Raw genomic sequence first — 27,246 nt, 5'->3', positions numbered from 1 at the left:
CCAACCAGGCACCAAACAGGTAAGAAAAATCTATTGTTAATCAAGAGAAACTAGATTCTTTACCCTATTTTTGGGTTGTTTTATACGGGTTAACTCAGCTGTTTTCCCTTTAGGGGATAAAATGTTTCCCCGCACTGGGTTTGTATAGACACCTGCCTTTTTTCCATAGCGGTTAACTTAGAAAAAAAACTTTTGATATACTTTCCTCTCCAAATTGCCTTTTTTCAAATTAACTTCCTTCATTCTTATTGATTCTAAATAATCGACTTGTGTTACGTTATTAAAGTACTTCTTTTTCCCGTAGGCTTAAACAAGGAAACATTGTTAGACTTCTTCTAATATCTCAAACAGACTTATTTCTCCCATTCTCCTCCAACTCCCATCTCACTTTTGCACATTTCAAAGGACTATGTAATAAGTTTAAAAATGGAATGGTGGTTTAGATGGGATAAGTTACTGCTAGGATGGCTCTCGGTCAAAGGATAAAAGACAACTAACTAATCCAAGTGCGGCTTAAATATCCCTTTGGTCAATAACCTCCTGGAGTATGAGCAGCATCTTTGCTAAAATAAAAGGACTGAATAAGATCATTCACATCCCTCCACTTCCTGGATACCTCTGTGAGCTTTCCCATACCTACAGTAAGAGTCAGTGGCAAATAGTAAACGTTTTAGGTTTTCTGACCAATTACTCTCTAGCACAACTACTCAATTCTGTTGTAGTAGTAGGGAAGCAGTCGCAGACAATACATAAACGAAGAGTGTGCTTGTTCAATAAAACCTTATTTACATTCACAAGTACTGGCAGGACTTGACCCCAGGGGCTGCAGTTTGCTGACCTCAGAACTGGAAGATAAAATAAAAACACTTTAATGGGCATATAAGGTTTTTTAGAACCTTTTTAGAAGTGTGGACTTCTTTTTGCCTCATTTTACACCAATCCCCTCCTTGCTTTTTTTTTTAAGGGTTATTTAACTCTATTCTCTGTATATACTATGTACTATGCCATTTAAAATTCCTTCAGAATAAGAGGTTATTTTCCCCTTTTTTCCAACCTATTAGGTTTTTATTTACATTTCTGAAAGATCTGATGTGTGTGTGTGTGTATATATATACACACACATTCATGTCTATAGGAAGTTTGCCGGTTTGACCCTCTTAGATAGGAATTACTTTTAGGTGACCAACCATCCTAGCTTACTCATGACTGAGAGTTTTCCTAGTACTTGCACATTTAATACCCAAACCGACACAGTCAAGGAAAACCTGGCCAGTTGGCCAGTTGGCCACTCTGCCATTTTACCTTTGGATCTCTTAAATATTTAAATTTAATATTCCAGATTTTATAATTTTAGATTTTACCACAACTATGATAATACCAAATTATAACACATATACTATTTTCTATATATTTTCTATGATAATAAATTCTATAACAGTAAGTTATTATTTGTGTTTTATTGTCCTTAAATATTATATAGTTTCTAAATGTTGAGGGAAAATATGTATATACATATATATGACATTATATATATATTATACATATATATAGCTTTAGAATGCAGTTAAGAGCAAGAGTGGAAAGCATGAAGGAAGGAGGGAGAAAGAAAGGAAGGGATATCTCTATGTAAACGGACTATAAATGAAATACATTTTCCATTTTAATAATCAAATAAGATTTATAGTAAAAGATATAAAATTGTTTGACCTTGTAAAATGTAAAGAAAGACTCTGGTACTTTTTGCTATAAGGAATTAAAGTAATATTGACAGAAGAATATGAAGATATGTTATTTCTTGCCATTATTGGAACATAAATATAAATATTAAATAGTGGTCTCCTTGATTGCGTACTAAAATGCCAAGCTCAAAATCTTCACCTCTCAAATACTCTTGTGTTACCAAAAGATTAAAACATGATCAAGAAATAAATGCTAAAATGTAACTCGAGAGAGTTTACAAAACTTGAATGGGAAGAAGTTTTAAAAATACATATTTGTTGGCGCGCGCGGCTGCGTTTGAACGGCTCGGAGTGGGGCTCGGCCCGGAGCCGAGGGACCTTCTGGGCTACCGGGCGCAGTTGGTTCGTGCCCGGGCTGGGCTGAGGCGCCGCGCGACCATGAGGCGCCGGGATTTAAGAGATTATGGCATCTGAAGCCCACAATGTTAAAAAACGAGGCTTTTGTAATAATATTGAGGATCATTCCACTGATCTTCCTAGAAAAAGGATCTCTAATTTTACTAACATGAAGGAGGTTAAGAAATCTCCAACACAGTTGGCTGCTGACACAAATAGGACAGTTGGACAAGCTGCGAAAAGCCCAGATAAACCGCGTAGGGTGATCTATCGCCGAAAGAAAGTGCATCATCCTTTTCCAAATCCTTGTTACAGAAAACAACAGCCCCCTAGAAATGGGGGCTGTGACATGGCAAATAAAGAAAATGAACTGGCTCGTGCAGGTCACCTGCCTGAAAAATTACGCCGTGATCCTCGGACAGACTTGATTAACTCCGGTGATCTGGTTCTCCACAGACGGAAAGCCCATCATCAAAATACAGTGGGGTTTTTTCTGAGGTTTCTCAGGACCATGAAGCAATGGCACAGTTTTGTTCAGCAGGAATTTGAGATTGAATGTAGCTTTAACATTCTGGAGAAAGAGAAGTATACGTGAACTTGGAGCTTATTTGGTGAGGATAGAAGACCTTGGAGTGGTTGTGGATTGCCTTCCTGTGCTCACCAAGAGTTTACAGGAAGAAAAACAACACATCTCACTTGGCTGCTGTGTAGATTTGTTGCCTCTAGTAAAGTGCTTACTTAAAAGCAAGTTTGAAGAATATATAATAGTTGGTTTAAACTGGCTTCAAGCGGTCATAAAAAGGTGGTGGTCTGAACTGTCATCCAAAACAGAAATTATAAATGATGGAAATATTCAGATTTTAAAACAACAATTAAGTGGATTATGGGAACAAGAAAACCATCTTACTTTGGTCCCAGGATATACTGGTAATATAGTCAAGGACGTAGATGCTTATTTATTACAGTTGCATTGAGAGACTTCATCTACTAAAGAGCATTTGATTATTCAAAAAGTCCCCAGACTAGATTTCAAAAAAAAAAAAAAAAGAAAGAAAGAAAGGAAGAAGTAAGTCTCACCTGAGAACTGTGAACTGTGGAAGAGATCAAACCTTTTTTTTTTTTTTTACTTTAAAAAGCCACATACGAAACCACTAATGAAACCCTAGCAATCTACTTCACATTGAAGTGGATAAATATCCAAAAGGAGCAGCTTCAACTTCAAAGAGGTGAAAATGCACTGTGAAGATTGCTCGCCTTTGCTGCATTTGGGTTTTATATGGTTATTTGGTAACATTGTTTAAGAACTACTGGGTCTTAATGCAGTCCTGCATAAGAATATAATTTATACTATGTCAGAAAGAAGACAGGACTTATTACTAGGAATCACAAAAACCAATCATCGTGACTTTTGTGAAGATTGTTTTTATAAGAAAACACTTAAACGTGTGCAGCTATTTTCTTATTTTGAAAAGACTTTGCAAGTTTAAAATGTCATAGCAAATAATCAATACTAAAAATTTGTCCACACTGAGATACTGTGTATACAAAATGCCTTAATTATTAATAAGCCAATGTGTATGATACCAATATCTGTTTAAAAAAATTAAAAGCAACCATGCTTCTGGCATGATAAGATCATGGAATTAAATCAGGGGTTTCCGCTCATGTAAAATGTTGTTAAAACTATTCCATACCATTTTTAAAACTTGAGAATATTTTTAGTATCTCTGATTTTTCTTTTTGCCAGAATCATTGTGTCATGTATGTATGTGTTATTACTATATAAAAGAAAAAGGTGAACATGTATTTCTATGACTGCTGAACTAGAAATGTCCACGGATTTGGCTAATTTATATTCACTTTTTATTGTATATAGAATCCTAATATTTTCAGTTCTGTATCATTTAAGCTTTCTTCATTTGAGTAAATTCACTAAATATTTCTAAAAAAAAACCATATTTGTTGCTAAACGATTGTCCTTTTGTCATGTTCAATTAATTCCAATTTTATATAGTATTATAACTTCAATCAGCAATAGATCTAACAGGTGTCTTAACAGTGAATAGATAGAAATAATGTATACAATTAAATTTGGTGAGAAATAAGTGGCCTTTTTTAATGATATTTCAAATGAAGGCAACTGCTTCTTTTCCTGAGGATATCATTTATTTCCGTTATTAAATCAGTGAAAAACGAATATAGATTTAGCTTGAGAGGGAGAGGTTGCTGGTCTTTTCTAGCTTGGTATTTTTCTTCTGTTTTCTGTATTTGTGAGTCAGTATCCTGACTTCCGTCCCAAGTCGTCTTGTCAGTGGTCATTGAAGGTACTTATTAAATAGTAAATATGTCTTAGATTTTTTTTGAATTCTTAATCAAAATTTATATTGGAGCAAACTCCAATTTATGGCAGTGATTTGGGATGCTAAAATCCCTGGCCTAAGATTCTGGTTATAAATAGTCTTCATTATAACTTTATTTAGCCACTTAGCCACTGGTTCTATCATCAGTATTCTGAATCACCAAAGAGAAATTGAAATCTAGGACCTGTGTGAGTGCTTCAGAGTGAACCACGTGACCAAAGACTCTAACAATCCTATTACACAGACCCTGTTATCCATGCTCTTTTCACTAGCTGCCTCATGAGCTGTTTGTAGGGGAGGACTACTTAATCTGCTCATCGGCCAGAACTTTTTGGGCCTGATGATTTCCCCCAAATATTTGTTCTTTCCATTAAATTAAATTTAATGGAATTCTTTAAATTAAGCATGCTAGTAGGATTTTTTTGAAATATGGTACTATGTGCCAAAATCTTAGGCTTAAACTCTCTTGAGAATATATCATCAGATGATAATTCCGATGAAGACATTATATTGGAAATTGTATTAGAAGTCACACTAATAAAAATTGAAACATTTTTAAATCAACTTAAATTTTATGTAGATTAATCTAAATCATAGTCTACTGAGTAAGAAAAACACTTTTTTTAAAATCTTAGCTCTTCTAGTGGGTGAGTGGTGTTATATAATTGTGGTTTTAAATTGTGTTTCCCTGATAACTCTGATAACTAATCATGTCACACAATTTATTTGCTTATTGTATATCTTCTTGTCAATGTTCTCAGGTTTTGGGTTTATTTATCTTTACACATTTAGGTTGCCGGAGATCTTTATGTATGATGGATGTCTCTATCTCTACCTTTACCTCTATCATCTCTATTCTCTGTCTGTAATCTATATCGATACCTATCTGTAGCGTCTGCACTATATATCTGTAGCTACACTTTTTTTTTCTAGTCTGTGGCTTGCAGTTGATGAATTTCACTTCACAGTGTTTTATCTTATGTTCAGTGCTTTCTGTGTCCTAAAACAAAACAGAAAAACTTCTAGAAGTCTTAAAGTTTTAGCTTTTATGCTTAGTTCTATCATACATTTGAATTAAGTTTTGTGTAGACTATGAAAAAATTAAGGTCATTTTCTTCTTGTTCCATAGAAATGTCCCATTGTTTCAGTACCATTTGATGAAAAGTGTTTTGTTTGTTTTGGAATCTTTGTGGGAAAAGAAGCCTAATTCTAGACTCTCTAATATTTTCCATCAACTTACTTGTGTATCTTCACATCGATAACACACTTTCTTGATCATTCCACTTTAAGTGTTAAAATCAGTTAATGTAAAGTTTTTTTCTTTTTAAATACTGCATTGGATATCCTAGGGTTTTTGGATTTCCTTATACACTTTAGAATCTTTTGTAAATATATACATTATACTGTCATTTCAATTAGGGATTTTATTTAATATATAATTTGGGAGGTATTTTGTCTACAGTCAATATATAAACATTTTACATATGTCTATATGTGTATATATATACATATATATATATCCTTATTAATTTCTTCCAGCTTTAATTTGTAAATATCAAAAACTAAGTCTTGCACATATCTTTAAATTATCTTTATTTTACTTTTCTGATATTGTTAGTGATATTTTATTTTCTAATTTTTCATATACAATTGAATTTTGGATTTGAGGATTTAGTTTATTTTCTGAAATAATTAGTGCAAAATTAACACTATTTCTTGCAATAATTAGCATTATTTAAGTAGTTGCTAAAACTCACCACTAAAGCAATGTGAACCTGGAGTTTTCTTTGTTAGGAGTCTGGTTTTTGTTTTTTTTTTCTTTTTAATACAAACTTTATTTCCTTCAGAGATATACTCATAAAGGTTTTTATTTCTTCTTGTGTCAGTTTTAATAAACTTTTAATTTGAGAAATTTTTGACTTCTATGCAGTACGACTACATTTCAGTATAGAAATCAGAATGCAACTTAGGACTTCTATTTCATTTGATATTAAGAAGGTCTTTGGAAAATTGGGCTAGTTTATATTCTAATTATTAGTCCTGCCTGGGGGGGAACCAGTGCTAATGCTTTTATTGACTGTCAATATACATAAAACTATAACTTTGATATAGCTCAACAGAATTCAAAATTGAATTGCTGAATAAAGCAATGGCATTAAGTATTTTGTGATTTTTTAAAAATCACCATAATTATCTTAGAGTCATGTGGTAGTCTCTCCTCCAAAGAACTTTAAATATGCTCCTAGTAATTAAGTAGCAGGTTTTTTTTTTTTATTAAAGGATTTTATTTATTTATTTGTCAGAGAGAGAGAGAGAGAGCGCGCGAGCACAGGCAGACAGAGTGGCAGAGGGAGAAGCAGGCTCCCTGCGGAGCAAGGAGCCCGATGCGGGACTCGATCCCAGGACGCTGGGATCATGACCTGAGCCGAAGGCAGCTGCTTAACCAACTGAGCCACCCAGGCGTCCCTAAGTAGCAGGTTTTTAACACATGGATATCAGGCAGTAAAATATCAAGTACCCCATTAACATTATGTGTAAATCCTTAACCAATATTTCTTTAATTTTCTCATCCTTTGGGGTGATGGATTTAATATGAGTGTCCAAATTAAACACACACATACACAATATTAAAGACATCCTTAGATTAGTATTTGAGAGAAATCACTATGACTGTCATTTGTCTACGTTTTTGTTTCTCTTCCTAATTCCTGCCCAAAAAGATCAGTAGAGCTATTTATTTCTTCTGGCATAATGCTATAATCCTGGATCCCAGAAAGAAGTTCCTAAATTGCCAGGATGCCCTCTTGCCATCTTTCAGGTGAGAATTGTAAAGGATCATTGACATTTATTAAGCTGAGACACCATCTGTTTTGACTAGAATTAAATACAGAAAACAAAGAATATATATTTGTTTTGTTCTCACTCCCTTTCTTCTTCCCTCTGTTTTTTTCTCAAGTTTGGAAGTGCCTTCTTTAAGGAGGCATCAATATTTCAAATATTGTGTCTCAAAGATTAAGAAATATGTCTAATGAGACACTGTAAATGTAACTGGTTCAAGGCTGGTTCTGAACGGCATAAGAGTAAAGTAAAATTTGTTTGTATCTCAACATGTCTGGATATTTGACATCTAAGTGGTTATGGTCTCAAATGGGGCATGGATTTAAGAATGACATTAGTGTCCTGCTTACCTCAAATAATAAGAGGTTGTCATCTCCATGAAAAAATAGGCGGCATGTGCAGTAAAGTAGCATCATCTAGATGATGTTGTCAGGCAGCCCTTGACTGAGCTGTAGAGATCCTCAGAAACCAAAATAAGGGGGAGTTTATATGAGTCTTAATGTCGGAATAGTCTTTGAAGTTGCAAAAATATATTTCTCATTATAAAAACAACTTAATAAAAGGAATTGAGCTAACTGAACTAAAGATTAACTTAAAACTTTCACTTCGGTGGAAGATCACTCCATGCATATTAAACAAAAAAGCCAGAAATACTTGTTTCATGAAATTTCTTCTGTGGGAGGAAAATGAGGTATATTTGGGATGATTTACCACATCCATGGATTAGGGTGTAAAAACCTCTGTGCAGATGCTGAGATTCATGCTCAGGAAACAGCTTTCATAGCGAACCAAGCCTTCAACCCCTGATAGCGTGGGATACTACAGCAACTACTACGGAGACCTGGGCTGTGGTGTGGGTGGGGCTGTGGCAGCTCCTGCAGATGGGGCTGTGGCTGTGGTTGGGGAGGCTACAGGTATACCTGCTGCCTCCCACCTTGCTATGGTGGGTATGGATTCTATCTTCTATTAAAATTTGTCTTTATGAGTCTACTATCGGGTTCCATGAGTGGACTTTCAGAATCTGATTTCAACCTCTGGGTCAACCAAGATTTTGCTGGGTCCATTTATCAAAATAGTACTTAAAGCTTCCAGTACGTTTAGAGTTACACAGCTTTTTATCTATCATGTCTCCTTGATTTCTTTAATAAAGTCTCTTAATTTGAAAGAGCAAATATAGCTTTTGTTTATTTCTTTATTATCAATTTTATATGTAACTAAACGTAGATCTTACTCAACTTTCAATAAAGATTCTGATATATGCTTTGTGTATTAAATATTTATTTCACAAATGGAGACATAAAAAAGAACAATAAATTTAGACTGAAATGAATAATAACTTCTCAAATACCTGTTGATTTTTTTCTTTATTTTAATCAGATGATATTTATATTTAAATTAAACAAGGATAGGAGTGCCAGAGTCGCTCAGTCCTTGAACGTCTGCCTTCGGCTCAGGTCATGATCGCAGGGTCCTGGGATTGAGCCCCGCATTGGGTTCCTAGTCCATGGGGAGCCTGCTTCTCCATTTCCCACACCACCTGTCTGTGTCTCTCTGTCAAATATATAAATAAAATCTTTTAAAAAATTAAACAAGAATAAAAAATGAAGTCTAATGATTGTGATGTATTCATGACAATAAATAAAAAATAATTCATATGTTTAATATTTTTGCAATTCCTTTTATCAATGCAGCCCAAAATGAATACATAATTCATCCTTCTTTCAAAATGTGTCCTCCTTCAGTTCTTCCATGACAAGAAAAGAAGAGTGATAGATCAAAATAGTTCTCTGAACTTCTAGGAAAAGAAAGTGTTTTTTAAATTAATTTCTTGATTATATATAATATTTTTCTCTGTTTCCTCTACTTGGCATTCTCACGAAAATAATTATTTTACGAATTCATTAAAAATACTTCAAATTAGTTAATTAAAATGTATGTAGTATTAAGAATTTATTTGGTTTAGATTTTTACCACATCATTGTTCCTATGTAGTATGCAGTGATATTCTTTGTTTTTTTGGACGATTCTTTAAACTTTTTATTTTGAAATAGTTACAGAGTCATAGTAATTTGCAAAGATAGTACAGAGAGCACCTGCTCACCCAGTTTCCCCTAATGGTTACATCTTATAAAATTATGGTATAGTATCAAAACGTGAATGATCTTTTTTTTTTAAGTTCATCATTGTTCACTTCCCTTTTTTTAAAAGATTTTATTTATTTAGATAGAGCACGAGTTTGGGGAGGAGCAGAGGGAGGGAGAAAGAGCATCTCAAGCAGACTCCATGCTGACCATAGAGACCAACGTAGGGTTTGGTCCCATGACCGTGAGATCATGACCTGAGCTGAAATCAAGAGTTAGACGTTCAACGGACTGAGCCACTCAGGTGTCCTGATATTCTTCTTTTTTACTTTCATCATCATCATCTTCATGGTATTCAAGCCTTTTGCAACTGTAAATGAAGTGTAAACACCTAGATACAACCAGGAAATATATCACTCTGTAGCTTTCCTTGATGAGAGTCATCATTCATCCAAAGGATTTTTTTAAGTAGATTTCCAATCAATTATCACTAATCAAAAGCAAGCATGTTGTTGTTGGTATTTTACATAATAGAGTACATAAAATATGTAATAAAAATTTTTGCCTTTTCAAATTTGAATGGAATATTCAGGTAATGCAAAAAGATAAAGTTTTTTGTTGCTGTTTGAGTTGGCAAAATCCAATAATAAAAGGACAACAGCAGAAGCGAGAGCTCACCTAGAATTAGATATAGTGCTGCGCTGCCCCTTATATCATACAAGTGAAGAAACTCCAGATAGTTAAGTGATTCCTGGAGTCACAAATGCCACAAGTGTCAGAACCAAGATCAAAAACCAGTTCACTGAAACCTGGTGATCTACCTCACCATGCTGATTCTCTTTCATTATATATTTTCAAATTTGAATACCATCTGGAAAGTTCTTGTCATATTTCCATGAATAGCTACTATTTTATAGCTGAGTTTATGGGAAATAGTTCCCTCTGTTAGATTAGCTACCTCTTATTGTGTTTTCTTTTACATTTTTATTGTGAAAATTTTATTTTATTGTATATAATCAACTTCTCAATTTGTAATTTAGTTGTACTTCAAGGAAAATGAAGAATGAATAGTGTTAAAACTTAATCCTCATCACAGTTTTTTATTAGAAAGATTTGGATTTGTTTATACAACCTGAAGATAGAAAAAAAACATCAGTTGACTCCTGTCACTTGTCCTATCAAATGCCATATTTTCATAGGTAAGGACATCAGGAATAGAGTTTGGTCATGCCTTTAAAGAGCTTTGGTTCCTATAAATAAATAACATTTGAAAGTATCCTATTCTCACACAGGTCAGTACCTTTGCAGCCAAAGGAAGGTATTACAAAGTTACAAAGAAAAAGAATTATCAGTATACTTAGAATGAGAAAAAAAAATATGTGACCTTCCTAGTGTAATGTAGTGTATTTTTGTGACCTACAATTTCATGTTGTTTTGATTTATGTCTGAGTCACAGGACAACGTTTGGAATTTACAACAGAAGTTTCCATTATGGATTTGTAAAGACTATTATTTATCCCAAGTGAAAACAGATTTTCTTCTTTACTACCCATTATCATAGTATTATTTCACATGTATTTTGAGGGAAACTTCCTAAGAGTGAAAAGAAGAAAAAAAATAATCTACTTTGGGTCCAGCAATTGAACATAAAACAATACTTCTACAAAGAAATATATAGTCTTCATTTTCCAATGGATATTTTCATTTTAATAATTTTTTCACTTAGAAAAAAACCAAGACAAACATTTTTGCTATGTATTTTATAATACTTTAGTATTGATATTTTGCTGCTCATTAACAGTAAAATTGGTCTTGTGTAAAGCTATCACATTTTATCCTTGAAATTATTTTTATTTCTTATTTGACTATTGAGGTTTTTCATTTTTGTTTTTTAGTGCTCTATCTCAGGTGGACACATCTCTTTCAAATCCAAATGAACAAAAACTAGCCATTAATCACTCTCACATGATGTGGTTAAGTTATATGGACAAAAGCTGATATCCTTAATCCTGAGTTATTTATGGTTACGTGTATTTGAAAGGACTTATTGAGAATGAAAAATTCAGCTTATCAACTATTTCTAGTTTAGGATGAGAAATAATGAAATAATATTTGGATAAAAGAAACTTGGGATATGTTGGGTTATGACATATCGAACCACATTTTGGTTTTAAAATGGTAGTTTGCTAAGGTGGAGTCAGAGAGTTGCACTGGTTGTTGTAGCCATGATAGCTACTATCAGTTTACTTATAATTTCTTCATTAGTTCTATAAGCAGTGTTTAATTTCCTACTTGCTGTTTAGGATTAAAACATCTGAGGAAATTTACCTTTGTTAAAATAATTGAGAATCTCATAAAAACTCAACTGTATATTCAAAATCATGTAAGTTAAGGCGCTCCTGGATGGCTCAGTTGGTTGAGTGGCCTACTCTTGATTTTGGCTCAGGTCATGATCTCAGGGTCCTGGGATTGAGCCCTGGGTCAGGCTCCACACTGTGGAGAGCCTGCTTGGAGATTCTCTCTCTCTCTCTCCTGTTGCTGAAGATAGTTCTTAAAGCCAAAAATATTATAAAGGTTATTATAATTAAAATGCAAAAAATCAACATGTACCTTCTTTTAAAAAATGTTTTCTGAACAGAGGCACTTTCTTCAGTCTTCCTCTTGATAAACAAATTTCCTTTTTGAAAAATATTGATTTAACAGCTGTAAATTGAACAAATATCTGTGAATTTAGTTGGAGATGGAATTATCCACTTGGGAGATGACAGAAAGGAGAAAATTTTTAATTATAAAAGGAATGTCATCAAATGTAAATGATGTTAATATACCTGGTAATAAGCAATTCAATTTAGGGTTTGGAATGTACAAAATTTAAAGCCGTAGGCATTTCTTCCCATAAAAGCTAAACAATAGGTTCAAGGACATTCTAAATAAGAAGTTAAGTAAACCAAGGTATTTTAATGGGAATGAGGGCCTCTCCCTGTGTCAAGAGACAGAAGAATAATGAGTTAACAACATTACAGATAATATGCAGCATGACACAAAGGAAAAGTGCACATGTGATTTATCGTATGTTCTGCTCAGGGTATATAAGCATCTCTCTACCCATGCTGACTTTCACACTCAGGATCTGGACTCGAACAGCAAACCAAACTCATCACCCCTGACACCATGAGCTACTACAGCAACTGCTATGGAGGCCTGGGCTATGGCTGTGGAGGTTTTGGTGGCCTGGGCTGTGGCCGTGGCTGGGGATTTGGCAGCTTCCACAGACGAGGTTGTGGCTGAGGCTGGGGCTGGGGCTGCAGAGGCTACAGATATGGCTGCTGCCGCCCATCTCGCTATGGGAGATATGGATTCTCTGGCTTCTACTGAAATCCTGCTCCAGAAGCCCAACATCTGAGGCCACAAAAGGATTATCCAAATTTGACTACAATGACCAAACCAAACAAGATCATCTGGAGCCAAGCCAAGATCAAAAACATTTGGTATCTAAGACCTTAGGAATATTTATCATTTTATAATGGTCTCTTTCATGTTTCCTGGTGTCCTTTATTTCTGCTTTTACAACTGTGGGATTTCTCTATTCCTTTTGCAATAAATTATCCGAGGTTTAAATAGCATACGTGGCTTTCATTTTTTATGAAACTCAAGATGTCAAAGTGGTTATTTGTAACTGCACCCACCTGACAATGAAGAAAATAAATTACTCCACAAAAAACCAAAATCCTAGGAGAGATATAAACATACACCCATATGGCTAGATAGATATATTCCAATCCATAACACTCAGTTGGAATGAAGATTTTTTTCCTCTGAACACTAGACCAAATCTTATTCAATGCTTTTAGTTAGATAACATTGGTATATGAATTATGTCATGGTACAGAGGGGGGAAAAAACCTATCCTCAATGTTCTTCTTTTCACCTAGTTTCTTTTTCCATAACAAACTTTATTATACCCAGTGATGTTTATCTTTCTCTCCTTCTCAATAGTGAGCCTGTCTATTGAAATTTGAATTCACTCAGCTTTAATGCATCTGTACTGAAATTCATTACAGACTCATGTAGTGAAATGTCTCACTTTCTTATTTCACTCCTGGCTATAATACTAGATGGTTATTAAACTTGATATGATCCAGTTGTAAGTTGAGTTTCTTTCATGCTATATTTTTATGTTGAAATGATAATTGAAATAATTTGCTAAAAATTTTATATACCCCATATCGAACACTGGATTGCTTCTGGGCTGACAGTAAATGCACAAGGCAAGTGCAATAAATTATTAGAAACTTCATTCCAACCTCCATTTGTACCATATGGAGAGACCCAAACCCAAATTCTCCCCACCAGACTACTCCAAGGCTCTGTTCAGGGGTCCCAGGGTAGTGCTATTAAATTAGCAAGGAAGTAATTAGAGGAAAGATACCAGGCCAGTATCATTGTCTTCACTGTGTATTTTTCTTCCAGAAGTAAGACTGTGAAGAAAAAGACAATTTATCTGACATGGTTCTTTTTTGAAAGAGATGGAATTTTTTTTTTTAAGAGAAACTTTGAGAATGTGGGTAACTCAAAGAACCTGTTGGTAAGTGGGGGGATGAAGTTGACAGGGTATACAGGACCCAGGGATGTAAAGACTGCTAGAATAGTGACCAAGTTAACACTACAGTAACACCACTTTTTCCATTACTGTCACAGCTGCTTTTAGCCACTACTGGACACCACAACTCTGAATGAATTTTGAATTATTCTTTTGTCTTTTCACCACTTTGTCTAAGATCCAAGACCAAGTGACATCCTAATTCTTAATTCATGGATCCAATTATATCACTACTAGGAATAATAAAAGGAATTGTTCAGACCTCCTCAGGGTCTGTCTGTATTGGGAATTACATTTCCTCATTCTGGAACAAAGCTTCGCTCCTGAAGAGCCCCCTCCCCCTCCCAAAAAAGTAACATCAATGACACAGAGCTGAAATTAATCTACATTAGATGTTTTCCTCCATACCAGATTCAGCTCAGAAAATATGTACATGGTCCTCTTAGCTAAATGATATGGTAAGCTATTTGATCTCTCAATCATACCTCCTGTGATGGTTTGTTTTATGTGTCAATTTGACTGGGCTATGGTACTCAGTTGATGATCAAACAGTATTCTAGGTGTTACTGTTTTTGGTGCTGGTCTTAGCCTACCAATAACTAATGTTGTGGTTGGGCTAGCCTCTGTAGTTCTTCTTAAGATCGAAAGATACCCTTCAGCAATAACCATGGTGAAACTTAAAAAAAATGAAGCTATATTACTTATAAGATCTAAAAATTACACAGCACATCTGGGACCACACAGTGAGGTCATTGGAGGGGGAGAGAAAGAGAGAAGGCGTGCGAGAGAGAGACACACACACACACAGAATGGACCTGGGCTTCTGCTTTTATTTACTGTTGGTGAACTTAAAACATGAGAGGGAATTTAAAGCCAGGAAAAAACAAATGGCCAAATGGGCAGTTACTGTAATCAAGTAATATCTCTAAAACCAAGAAGCCTTAGAGTGGGAAGGTGGTCTGGCTCTTTATTCAGTGCGTGGCTGGAAATGTGTTTGTTGAGGATCACTATCTTTGAAGTGGATGCCTCTTTGAAGTGGGGGCAAGCAAAGCTTAACTCAGGTACTTGAATTAAAAGAGAAAAACAACAACAAACAACTGTCAGGGTTTACAGGACACTGTGACGATATTTTGAAGATGTGGTTAACATCTATAATCAGTTGACTTTAAGTAAAGGAGATTACTGTGTATAATGCAGGTAGATCTATTCCAATCAATTAGAGGTGTTAAAAGAAAATTGAAGTTTCCTAAAGAAGGCATTCTGCCTCAAGATAGCAGTGTCAACTTCTGCCTGAATTTCCAATGGGCTAGCCTTTCCTTCTTGCTTCTGATTTTCCAGCCACCACAAGCATGTAAACTGGTTCCTTAAAACAGATCTCTCAAAAAACAAACAAACAAACAAACAAATCTCTCCATCTAATTATATGAGATCACCCACCACATATATATACACACACTATATATGTATCCATATATACATATTTATATTTATACTGTACTATGTATGATATAGAGTAGTGTGTACTATATACAAGAATAAATGTATATACTAAAATAGCATACACACACACACATACACACCCAATACTGATTCAATTTATCTGGAGACTCTGATAAACCTCCCAAACCACTCCTCCAGTTTTCTATAGCTGATGAAAACTCTCCTAAATCAAAATTAGCCCTTAAGGTTATGACACGGGATCATGGTTGGAACTGGAAATTCATTTCCTGGGGTTGAGACAAAGACCGACTGTCCGTACACACTAGACAAAAATCTGGGGAGGAAAAGTAAAGAGGAGTAGGCGAAAATAAGGAGACAAACTTCAGTGAGAGATGTAGCGTCAAGAGAACAGGCTCACTGGGAAGGCTACAGTGAGAGACCTGGAACCCAGGAGAGAACCTGTAGAGAGTGAGTGTGAAGAAGAGATGTGACAAGGGAGAGGGGCAGACACCAAAAGGAAATGCAGAAGGAGTCAGAGATCAACTATCTCTACAAAATTTATGCCCCAAGCTCTTATTGATAAAAATGTGTTGTAGATAATACCATCAAGAGTCGATCTTACTCTCCTTCTGGAGAGCTTTCTCAATCAGCAGGGCAGGCAAGTGGAAAACACATAGACTCTTGACCCTAAAGTTCACCTAAGTTTATAACCATCTTGTGTGCTGAATAGCTGTGATGCCCTGGCATATATTATTACTTAAATTCTCTGAATTGAGGGCAATAATAGTATCTACCTCAAAGGATGATCATATTAAATGAATTAATTCATCTTAAGTTCCTGGTACAAAATAAGTATAAATAAACACTTAATGTTCATATTCTCACTAATATCACTACCAAGCTGACAGATGTGTCTGTCTCAGGGACTCAGTTGATGTCATTAACCCTTCAATAGAGGTTTGTTTTGAAAAATGGTTGAGCAGATCATGGCATTTACATAAGATATGTTCTTACAGAGTTGTCATAAGCCGGAATATATAATTAGTGAACCCAAATAATCTTTTGAAACACAGTTGGTGGATTGCCTCTTGTCAAGGAGTGAGTTTATGGGAACTAAACCAAGGTAGGATAAAAGCTAAGGCTTTGAGGATGGAAAAATTACCTCTAATAGGCACAAAGCTGATGAAAGGAATACTAAATTAAAACATGTTCACATGCTAGAATCAAGGGGATATTAAAGAGCTTGGGGGGTTCAGATGTCATTTGAACTGTAGAGGCTGCAGGCTTTCCCAGCTTCACTTCTGAGGATTTGTCAAGTCCCTGTGCAGAGAGTGACATTTAAGCTCAAGTAACTCAGCTTTTACCACCCAACTGAATTCATTCCTGTAATAGAGAGTAAGCTGAGGTCATTGACAATCTGGGCTTCCACACAAATTTTGCAATGGGTATTGTGACCTTAGGGTTTTAGTCACCACTCTCATTTGGACTTGAAGAGGAAGACTTTGGAGGACAGGGTGAAAATAATATTCTGGCCTCTCTCCGGTCATGGAGGGTATATGTTCCCAGCAATCAATTCAACACCCGTTAACAAGATGTTAACATGCTGTCTTCATTGAGTTAATATCATCATTGCCCCATCAAAGGGACCTATTCTGATCACAAGAAGACTGGGATCTTTCAAGCATGACATTTGTCCACCAAATTATTTGAGTGACTATTTAGTTGTATTAAATTTTTAGTATTTGTCATAGACTCTATCTTAACTTTGATATCTTACAAATCACATTGCAGTATTCCAGGCTGCTTAATTTCTACCTTAGACATATCATGTGGAAAGAAGTTTTTATGGGAAGGAGGAAATAAACTCATGAGGTACTTTCATGCCTGAGATGAGATGTGATAGCATTTTTCAAAGGTATTATTTTTCTGGTAGATCCTTTCATGCGAGTGTTGTATCAGTTATGTTATTTCCTATGAGGACACTTGGTTGCTATGGACAGTCTTTATTTTTTATTCTAAATGGTGGAAAATATAGAAACACCATAATATTTTAAACCCCAAAAAGCAAACATTTAACTAGTACTCCAGGGCAGCATAGGATGCTAGTGAAAAAGCAAGTCTATACCAATTAAAAGAAATCCGTCCAAGAAAATAGTCAAACAAGCTGGTTTTGCAACATGTTGAGCAATACTATTATCTATTTTTCTTTAATATTTTAGACGCATTAAATATTTAGTGTCTGCGAGAGAAAAAAAAAACCTATATGACAAAAGACTTGTACGATATGGTGTCCTAATCTCAATGAAGATTTAATAGGAAAGAACATGATGACTTTGCATACAATCTAATTATCCCATTTTTGTACCAATTCTTCCATTTAGAAAGTCAGTTTTACCTACAGCCTTTAACTTTGTGGTTGTATTTGCACAATCACTTTGTTATATTTGCTGACTTGACCCCAAATATTCATTTATATCTTTCACAACGACTGCGAGCCATTAGTTTTCTCCTTGTATTTTCAGTTGGCATCTACTTCTTATTGTTATAAAAGAGCATTGATTTCTGAGTATCATGCTTCGTTGGTGTTGATTGGGTCTTCTAAATGAGCAATGGTTTCTTATTTTTAGAGATAATATATGTTGTTCCCATAGGCACCTGATTAAAATGACTAGGTAGACACAAGTGTTTTTCAAAGTCAATTTAAAGGATGTAGCTGATATAATAATCTTTTAGCTCAACAAAAACACATCTCTTTCCTTTTAGAAACAACAGTAACCAGTCCATGGTAAATTTAAGTGTGACTTTATCTGAAGAGTTAATTTTTTCAACTTTTATCCCAAAGAGTGGCAGAATACAAACATCATACATCATTTACGTGCCATGCTCACATCTGCATACTGCTTTCCTAGTTCACCCAGCTACCCTCTCCACATCTGTGAATACATGTGTTGTACCAGTTTCATGACCAACGTATTTTGACATTCTGTGATTCTTGTTTTTACTGTTGCTACTGAACAGTTTCTTTTTTTAAATATATTTTTTAAATTAAATCAAATTTAATTTTTTGGTGTATGTGTTCCAAAATTCATTGTTTATGCATCTGACCCAGTGCTCCATGCAATACGTGCCCTTAATACCCACCAGAGTTTCTTTTGGGTTTAAGACAACTGGCTAAGAATTTTTATGACTACTACAAATTATTACCTAATACATGTTTTTGTGTTTTTTAATTTTGGCATAACAGAATTTCCTGAAATGTTGATTGCCTGACTCATTTGGCTGTCTGATTATCTGTTAGGTAGCCTGTCATATCTTAAGGAAAATGCTACATCTTTCAAGCCAAATATATGTTTCCAGTTTCTCCTAAAGTACAAAGCTATAAAAAAAAAAAAAAAACTACCCGTTCGTGTTTACTGAAGAATCCAGTGAGTATTTAAATTGATGCCTTGAAATAACTTGGGTTAACTGATCTTTATTTTCAAGACATTTTCTTTCACTTCATAGATTGATATTTACTGCTAAAAATAAAATAAGAGAACATATGCATTTTGATGAGTTTGAGATATGGTGCTCGGCACTTAGTTAGGTGGGCTGGCGTCAACTTTAATCACCTGAGATCAATTCATTTGGATTTAATAAAAAATCCACCATTTAAAGCTGAATAATTTGCAACAGTCTAGAATTTGACACTTAACAATGCCTGCTGTGATGGTTAATCTTCTACATCAACCTGGCTAGGGCTCGGTACCCAGGTACTCAGCCAGACGTGACTCTGGATGTTTCTTCAGAGGTGTGTGTGTGTGTGAGATGAGACTAAGACTTAAACCAGCAGGCTGTGAAAGAGAGATTATTCTCCATGGTGTGGGTGGGCCTTGTCCCATCAGTTGAAGGCCCTCTTGGAAGGAGGAATTCTGCTCCAAGATTGCGTTCAGGCTGAAGCTGAGATGCTCCCTTGGACCTACCGCCTGCGGCCTCACTTGCCAGCCTTCACCGTCCATGAGCCCATCACTGGAAATAACTTTCCATCTCCGTACACACCCTATGGGTTCTGTTTCTCTGGCAGATCCTGACTAAAACGCCGATGAGGAGGAGCACAGTTCAACAGCGTGAGGTGTACCTGGACGGAGTAGCAGGCAGTCATGGCAGAGAACAAGTAACATCTGTGTCTTCTGATGTAGAAAGACATCGGTCAGAAGACAGTTTAGCTTTTCAAGTACACAATGTCTTCAGTGGACAGGCGCACAGGGGCAAAGTGTGTGAGTGCACACAGGGACATGGCACGCTGCTGGCCGACGCCCTCGGACCGTGACTGGGCTGCTGGGTGCTGCTGGCAGGCAGGGAGATGCCCTTCTCTCTGTGCTCTGTGGTGCCTTGATTTCAGCATATGCTGTTTCTGTTGTTAAAAGACTGGCACGTGGGGTGCCTGGGTGGCTCAGTGGGTTAAAGCCTTTGCCTTCAGCTCAGGTCATGATCCCGGGGTCCTGGGATCGAGCTCCACACCGGGCTCTCTGCTCAGCAGGGAGCCTGCTTCCTCCTCTCTCTCTCTGTCTGCCTCAACTTGTGATCTCTGTTAAATAAATAAATAAAAATGTTAAAAAAAAAATTGAATCTCTAGAATGAGGTCTGCTTTTAAAAGACCGGCACGTGTGTATACGTAATGGGAAGGATTGGTTTTGAATCCCCTTCCCAGCCGACTGCTGGCAGGGAGGACAGCATGGCCAAGTCTGTCTGTGCACAGGGCATGCCCATCTGTGCCCAGGCCCCTCCTGCCCTGGGGCAGCCAAACAGTGCTGCCCTGATCCCGCTCTGGTTACAGAGTCTCCCCAACACAGCTCGGAGTGTCCATGGCCATGTGTGGTTTTAGAGGACGCTCGTTCTGCAATTCTGGCCCTGGTTTCCGGGCTCTCCAGGAGCTGGGAGGCCCGTGGCACAGCTGGGGAGGCCAGGGTCGTGCTCTCGAATCCGAGGGCACCATGCAGTAGGGCGCTGCTCCTAGGTGCCGGACCCTCCTGGGCGCTGAGAGGCTGGTCGTGGCTTGACTGGAGGTTCCAAGGGAGGAGCGTTCTGCAAGCCGCGAGAGCTGTGAAGGCAGGGTGGTGGGGCCCAGCCACCTCAGCTTTGCCAGGGGCAGTCAAGCAGCCCAATCCCCTTGCAGAGATGCTTGCAGGGTCGACTGCCCACTGCTGGTCGCTGGCTGGAGGAAGTCCGCGGAGGCAGTGCCCACGTGTGCCCTGCACAGAGACCTGCCTCCTGCCCCCCCTCCACTCAGAAGGACGCAGGGGGTGAGGGTCCTCGGCATCTTCCTCGGCTTGCAGCCCTGGGCCATTCAACCCAGCAGGTGGTCGTCTGAAAGTAACCCCGCCACCTGTGGACAAGCCCTGCCTCGAGTGTCTGCGCGCAGGCAGGCGCAGACAGCAGACACGCACGCGCTCAGGGGAGGCGCGTCAGAAGCAGCCAAGCACTGGAGTGGAGCCCGCCCGCCCGCACCCTGTGAGCGCCCCTAGCTCCGGAAGCCCCGTGAGTTGTGGGGCCGGCGTCGGTCCCCGCGCTTGTGCCGCCCAGAGATGCGGTCGCCCCGTTAGGGCAGACCCCACTGCAGCGGCCCGGGGTTCCGTTCCGCAGCCGGCTGTCGGCGGCAAGGGCCGCTGTCCACAGAAGCGGCGGAGCCCGGGGGCAACCGGGAGCCGCGATGCAGCTCAGAACCGCTGCCCACCTCCGGACTGTCCAGCCACACGTCCTCTGTCCCTGAGTGTGCCGACGGCTGGGGCTGCAGCCCGGCACGGAGCCTGGGGATGCTCGGAGGTGCCGCCCCGCCCCGCGTGCCCTTCCAGAGCCTAAGGCCTGGGACCACGCGGCTTCTGTCGTCCTTCCTTCCTTCCTCCAAGGAAGATGGCAGGACCGCAGCAGCAGCCTGTCTTCCCGTCGCGGATGGATGTGCCGGAGCCTCCGTGCCCGCTGTGAGCCTCCGAGGACCGTGGCTGGAAGTGCGGGAAGTATCCCAGGCCCGCCGGCAGCGTTGGATGGCCGCAGCCGGAAGTGTCAGAAGTACGCCGGAAGTGCCTGAAGTACGCCGGAAGTGCCTGAAGTACGCCGGAAACGTCCGCCAGGCGTTCACAGGGAGCGTGGCACGCTGCGGAGCGCTGTGTCCCTGAAGCGCCCGGCGGGGCCTGGCCTGCTCCCCCTCCACCTGCTCCCCCGGGCCAGCTGCCGAGGCGCTGAGAGAGCTCGCTGGGCTGTAAACACCCCACTCCTCACAGCTCCGCCGATGGGTAACCCGGTGACTACCTTGCGAGCCCCGCGTTGGTGGGTGGCATGGGCGGCTGCGCACTTCGCCTCCCCTGGCGTGGCTTACGGCGGCAGAGCTGGGGTTAGATCCTGCGGCCTGCGGGACGGACGGACGCGCTCCAGAGTCTCCAGAGTCCACGCCCCCGCGGCCACGACAGACCAGAAAAGCGTGCGCCCGGTGCGCTGACCACTCTGCCCGCAGCTCCTTGGCCCTGAGGAATTGTCGTCCAAGGTGGGTCTCCGGCGGACTTTCCATTGCTCTTAATGGTAGAGAGCTGTCCCCTCCCCCATCCCTAAGAGTTGGTGCTCTGGCTTATCCAGTGTTAATCTTGTGCAGTGCTCCAAACGACCTCGTCTCCAGCCCCCTTTCAGCCAGGTGTCCCATGGGCTCTGACAGTCGCGTGGGCTACCGGGGCCAAGGACGCCCCCTCGCCACCACTGGGGGAGCTGAGGGAGGGCAGCCCCGGGGGCTGGGGCTCAGGGTGGGCTGCGTCCAAGCTGGTCCTGTCTCTCTGTGACGCTTCAGGGATTCTCGGGGACTCTGATGGCAGCACCCTGGCATGGGTGAGTGGTCCTTCCTTCCCAGGTGCCCCTCAGCCCTGGCTTCCCGCTGTGCACTCTGCAGACTCTGATGGGATCCACCCCCACCCAACCCAGAGCTGGCCTCTGACCAGCAGACGTTCCTGCTCACCCTTTGGTGGTCCCGGGAGGCTTGTGTGCTGTCGGTGGGGTGCCCGTGCCGCAGCCCGTGTGGTCCAGCCCGCTCAGTCCATGTCGGTCTGGAAGGCTGCCTTGGGCTGATGACCAGGGAGGAAACCCCTTTCCCCGGGGGGAGGAGAGGGAAGGCACCACAGAGCTCCCAACAGCCCTGTGGGACCTCGTCTCACCATCCCAAGTCTCCCTGGGCAGACCTCCGGAGTGTGTGACTTTGGCGTCAAACCTGTGCAGACCCTCCCGAGATGACCCAATGCATCTCTGTAGTGTGTGGATACCGAGCGCCCTGTTTTCAGCTTGTGATGGGACGCGGCGTCCCAGCATGGACCCCTGTGAGTCCCCCTCCTCGAAGGCACACACTGTTCCTCCTGCCCGAGGACGGATATCATCCCCTCCTAGAGCATTTGGCTGCCCTGTGGTCTTTTCAGATGCGCAGAATGTGCCAGAAGCGACACCGTGTTGTTCAGGGCTGGCCCCTGAGGGTCCATTCCATGCTCTCACTTCCCTGCAATCCTGCCGCCATGCTGCCGGGGGGAGGGCCACCTGCAAAGAGAGGCCCCCGGGGAGGACAGACAGCAGGTCGCGCTTGCTGGATGTCTACCCAACTTGTGGGAGCGCTCCCGACCCCCACCGGCCGCTGTGCGTGTGTCCTCACCCCGTCAACCCACACTCACGGGAAATGACGTGAGCCTGTGGTTCCGAGCCCCCAGATGCTGGAGCGGCAGCGGGCGACTGGAACCAGGAGCCACAGCAGGTTTTAGAGGGAAGGGGTGCTGCCATCGACATGGGTTGGTGATAAGTCTCTGTGCGTGACCTGGCAGGTTGACAGCGTGTCCCAAGGTGAGAGGCAGGGGAAGGGGTGCTGTGAGGGGAGACTGGCGGGGTTGTTGGGGAGCCCCCGTTTTCTGGGGTCACAGGCATCCCTTAAATCCCAGTCTCCCACTTCCAGGCTGCAGTCTACTGAGGGGTGAGTGGTATGTCCCAGCATCGCTGCGGGCCTACTGTCCCGCCTCTCTGCACACATTTCTACGCCCGTTGCTGGTGTAGGGTTCAGGCAATGCCCTGCACCCCATTCTCCTGCGGTGGAAGTCCGGGTCACCCAGACAGTGGAGACAGAGCCCCCTGGGCACAGGTGGAGGCCAGCACGCCGCCGGGGGGCCCTGCAGCCACAGCCCAGGGGTTCCAGGAAGCCCAGGCAGACATTTGCTGGCTGCAGCGGGCCAGTAGTCCCGCTGACCTTCAGCCGGGCCATTAACCCCCTCTCATGGAGGGAGGGGCGTCACATGTTTGGGGACCAGCTATGGAACCATCCCGGAGGCACTGAGTTTTTCCACCACTGGCTTGGCTTCTGTTTCTGCCTTGAAAATGCTGTGTCCCAGATGGGACTTCCCCTCCCTGGACGCTGGGCCCTGTGGTGGGAGAGTGGCCGTCCTGTGGTTGCCTCAGGTGATGGTGATGGTGCCACCAGGCTCTGAAATGGGGCTTGCTTGTTAGTGCAGCAGAGCCGGGTAGGGCCCGCCGGCTGGAGGGGCAGGACGCGGGGCAGGACGCAGGGCCGGCCGAGATGTGGGGAGCTAGCTATAAGGCAGAAGGAGGATGGAAGGTGAATGAGGAGGGCTTGGTGGCCAATAGGCTGTGGGGCTGGGAGGGGAGGGAGCCGTCCGGGGAACCCCAGGAGCCCATGCATTGGGGTGGGGCCCACCCCGAGGCCGGCCGGCCATCAGGCAGGGCTGAGTAAAGAAGTCCCAGAGAAGCCAGAGGAGTCTGTGTGGAGGGCAGCTGGTTGGGGGGGTTCTCGAGGCGGCCTGGCTTAGTTGATCCCCCACCAGAGTGCACTGGAGTCCCGAGGGCTCAGGCCTGAGCTGGTTCAGCGCCGTGTGCTTGGGAACTCACTCATTCATCATTCCTTCGGCCAACTAGCACGTTGTGAGGACCTGCTATCTGTTGGGCATGTTCCTCTGCATGGGACATAGAGGGATGGACAAGACAGAATGTAGCCAGCCCTCAGGAGTTGGAAGTCCTGTGAACAGGCGACCCTGGCCTCCTGCCCATGCCCTGCGTCCGCAGTGGAGGTGGTCTCTCCGACCCTCTCTGCCAGAACGTCTGCTGGGACCTTTCTGGCACCACTCGCGCAGGCTTACCTGGTGGCTGTGTGCCACGTTTGGCTGACGGGTTGAACCTCTGTCCCCACTCCCACATGCCCCTCTCTGTGTCAGCCTTTCTCATCCGTCCTATGTGGACATGGACCCTCGCGTTTGGACGGAGGTGTTCTCAGAGGAAATCCTCCATGCCAGGAATGGGGAGGAACCGGCCCTTGGTAGCTGCAGCTTCCGACACCGGGGCCCCGGTGTCCTAGTGCAGGTGTGATCTTCACAACCCCAGTGACGGTTCTAGCTACTGCCCCCAAATCCAGTTCCAAAAATAACATCTATTAGACTCTCATGGACTCCGTCTCTAACATCTGTCCCCACAGCTCCTTCACGCTCACATTGACAGCATCTCCATTCCCCCCGAGGATGGTTGGAAAACAGAGTCAGAGTCCACCACGTCTCCTTCCCAGGGCTGGTAAGTGCTGCAAAGCAGACATCCTGTTTTCATTTTTATTGTTGAAGAACGTGTGCCAAATTTCTGCCACACGGGATTCTTGTTATTAGTGAGGAACTTTTATTAGGAGGGCTTTTTCCTCTCTAGCAGAGTGGGAACCGGTAAGAGTGTTTCCGGGGTTGGGCGAAGGCTGGTCAGACAGAGGTCAGGAGGTCTAGTGGACAGTTGTCACTGGAGGTCGTTGCTGACCGAGCAGCGCGAGGGGTTTTCCTTCAACCCGTCTCAGAGCCATGTTGAGGGGCGCACGCGTCTTGGAGCCGAGAACACAGAGCCTCGGACCTGTGGCCTGCTTGGTCACCATCCCTACACCCTGTTCTCTGCTTTGGGATGTCCAGGTGGGAAGGTGTCATCCTCTGGCCTGTCGTAGACCCTTCCTCACACAGTTCCTGCCAGCCCTTCCCGGCCTCTGGCTAACAGCCCCAGCCAGGTGGCCCTTTCCTGGACCCCCGAGGGCATCTTTCCTCCGGGAGGCCCTGTAGAGCAGCACCGTGGACGTTTTTATGGGTCATGTTCTGAATGTCACACCCGAGTTAAGTCTATGCGGATTCAGTTAGAACACGTAAACCGAGGGACTTCATCGTCCCGCAACTGGGTCCTGGGTGAGAGGCTTCTCTCTGGACACAGCTGTCCTCACTGCTGGGCTGCGAGCGACCGACCGGGCCCTCCCTGGTCAGCCTGTGTGCCAAGCGGTCTTGCGGCGGGACGGCAGAACTGGAAGCCCATGCCCCTGCACACACGGGAGACTGAGGGCCGGGCGGCAGGGGTGGCACACTGCTCGGAGCCACACAGATAGGCTTCTGTCCCAGGGGGTCAGCCCAAGGCCCGAGGGGCTGTAGAAGCTGCAGCTGAGGAGCTGGCCGGGGCTTGGGCCAGATGGGGTCCCTGCCTCCGGAAGACACCACGTCCTGCTGCCCCCAACCTGGGAATGTGTGGCCTCACCTTGCAGGAGGGGCTTCGCCGATGTGACTGATTCAAGGTTCTCACTGGGGGTGGGGGTGATCCTGGACTGTTGGGACACACACCAGGTCAGTGCGAGCAGCCTCCTATGTGGGGGCAGGTGGGTCTGCATCAGACGAAGTGAGACAAGGAAAGCAGAGGCGTGTGTGTGCACACGTGTGTATGTTCCCGTGTGTGTGCTCGCGTGTGGAAGAGACAGACCGGGAGCGAGGGAGGCAGGTGGAGGATCGCCGCCGCTGCTGGAGGTGGAGGAGGGCCCTGGGGGCAAGAGCACAGGTGCATCTAGACTCCGCGGAGACAAGACAATGCACTTGCCTGGGTCCTCCAGAAGGAGTACGGCCCCGCATTTAGACCTTGTGGCTCCAGAGTCGCGAGAGAGTGTGTGGTAACTTGTCGCGGTGGCCGCGGGAAAACCGTTGGAGGCATGACAGCCTGCCTCTAGTTCAAGAGGGAGATGGGCTGTGAGCGGTGGGGGTCAGTGCTGACCGTGACCTCGGGGTGACGGGGATGGAGGTGGCCCAGAAGCTTCAGGCCGCACGTGCACAGTGCCTTTCTTGGTGCCTGGAAGACAGGGTTATACGGTTTTAGGTGATCAGATCTATCAATAAGTTAAAGAACAAAAACAGCTGAAGAAAAAAAAAAAGCCAAGTGTATCTTTTGGCACAAGATGGAACTTGTAAAGTCTCCAAGCAAAAGTTTTCATTCAGATGCCACCATCCTCACTGAGTGTTCAGAAATATCTTTCCACCATGCTCTCCCAGTTTCAGTCTCCTGGAATGAAGAGCACACGACAGACTTAAACAGACGCCTGCCTTCCTTGGCTGGCGGACCGTCACGGGCCAGCCTGACGGGGTTCTCCCCCGCATGGACAGTTTCCGTGAGCCCGGTGGAATGGTTCTCGGGGGCTGCCCGCTCCTGGACCCCCCCCAAAGCCCTTCCGTGCTGGTCACCCACCGGCCTCCAGCGCTGGAGGCCGAGCTCCGGGAGCCTCGCCCCAGCACGTGTGTGTCCTGCGCTCCGTGGTGCCTGACATTGGTGGCGGGTGCGTCAGCCGTGCTCAGGGAGTGGTTGTCCCCATGGTTTGGCCAGGGGCTGTGACTGGCCACCAAGGACCTACTTCCCTGAGACAGGAGGGTCCTCCGTTGGGGCAAAGAGTGTCGGTGATCTTCTCTGCTCGTCCAGGTGCTGAGGTCTTGCATCTTGGGGAGCATCATGGAAGGATCCCGGTCGGGTGGCGCACCCACAGCGAGAGCTCCTGCGGGGGCCTGATGGCACGTGTTTCTGCAGCTCAG

At 42.8% G+C, this 27,246-nt stretch overlaps 2 pseudogenes across 2 annotated transcripts; both read left to right on the top strand.

The window, feature by feature from the left end:
- Window positions 1-2,142: 2,142 nt before the first annotated feature.
- Window positions 2,143-3,049, top strand: LOC308357256 (KATNB1-like protein 1; annotated as a pseudogene). Its single transcript has one exon. The product of its transcript is annotated as a KATNB1-like protein 1 (transcript).
- A 9,476-nt stretch (window positions 3,050-12,525) lies between these two features.
- LOC308356435 (keratin-associated protein 19-7-like) lies at window positions 12,526-12,729 on the top strand (annotated as a pseudogene). Its single transcript has one exon. The product of its transcript is annotated as a keratin-associated protein 19-7-like (transcript).
- The last annotated feature ends 14,517 nt before the right edge of the window (window positions 12,730-27,246 follow it).

The sequence above is a fragment of the Martes martes genome (genome assembly GCF_963455335.1).
Source record: "Martes martes genome assembly, chromosome: 16".
Lineage (NCBI taxonomy): Eukaryota > Metazoa > Chordata > Mammalia > Carnivora > Mustelidae > Martes > Martes martes.
The sequence above is the reverse complement of the archived record's forward strand: the minus strand, read 5'-3'. Positions and strand labels throughout refer to the sequence as shown.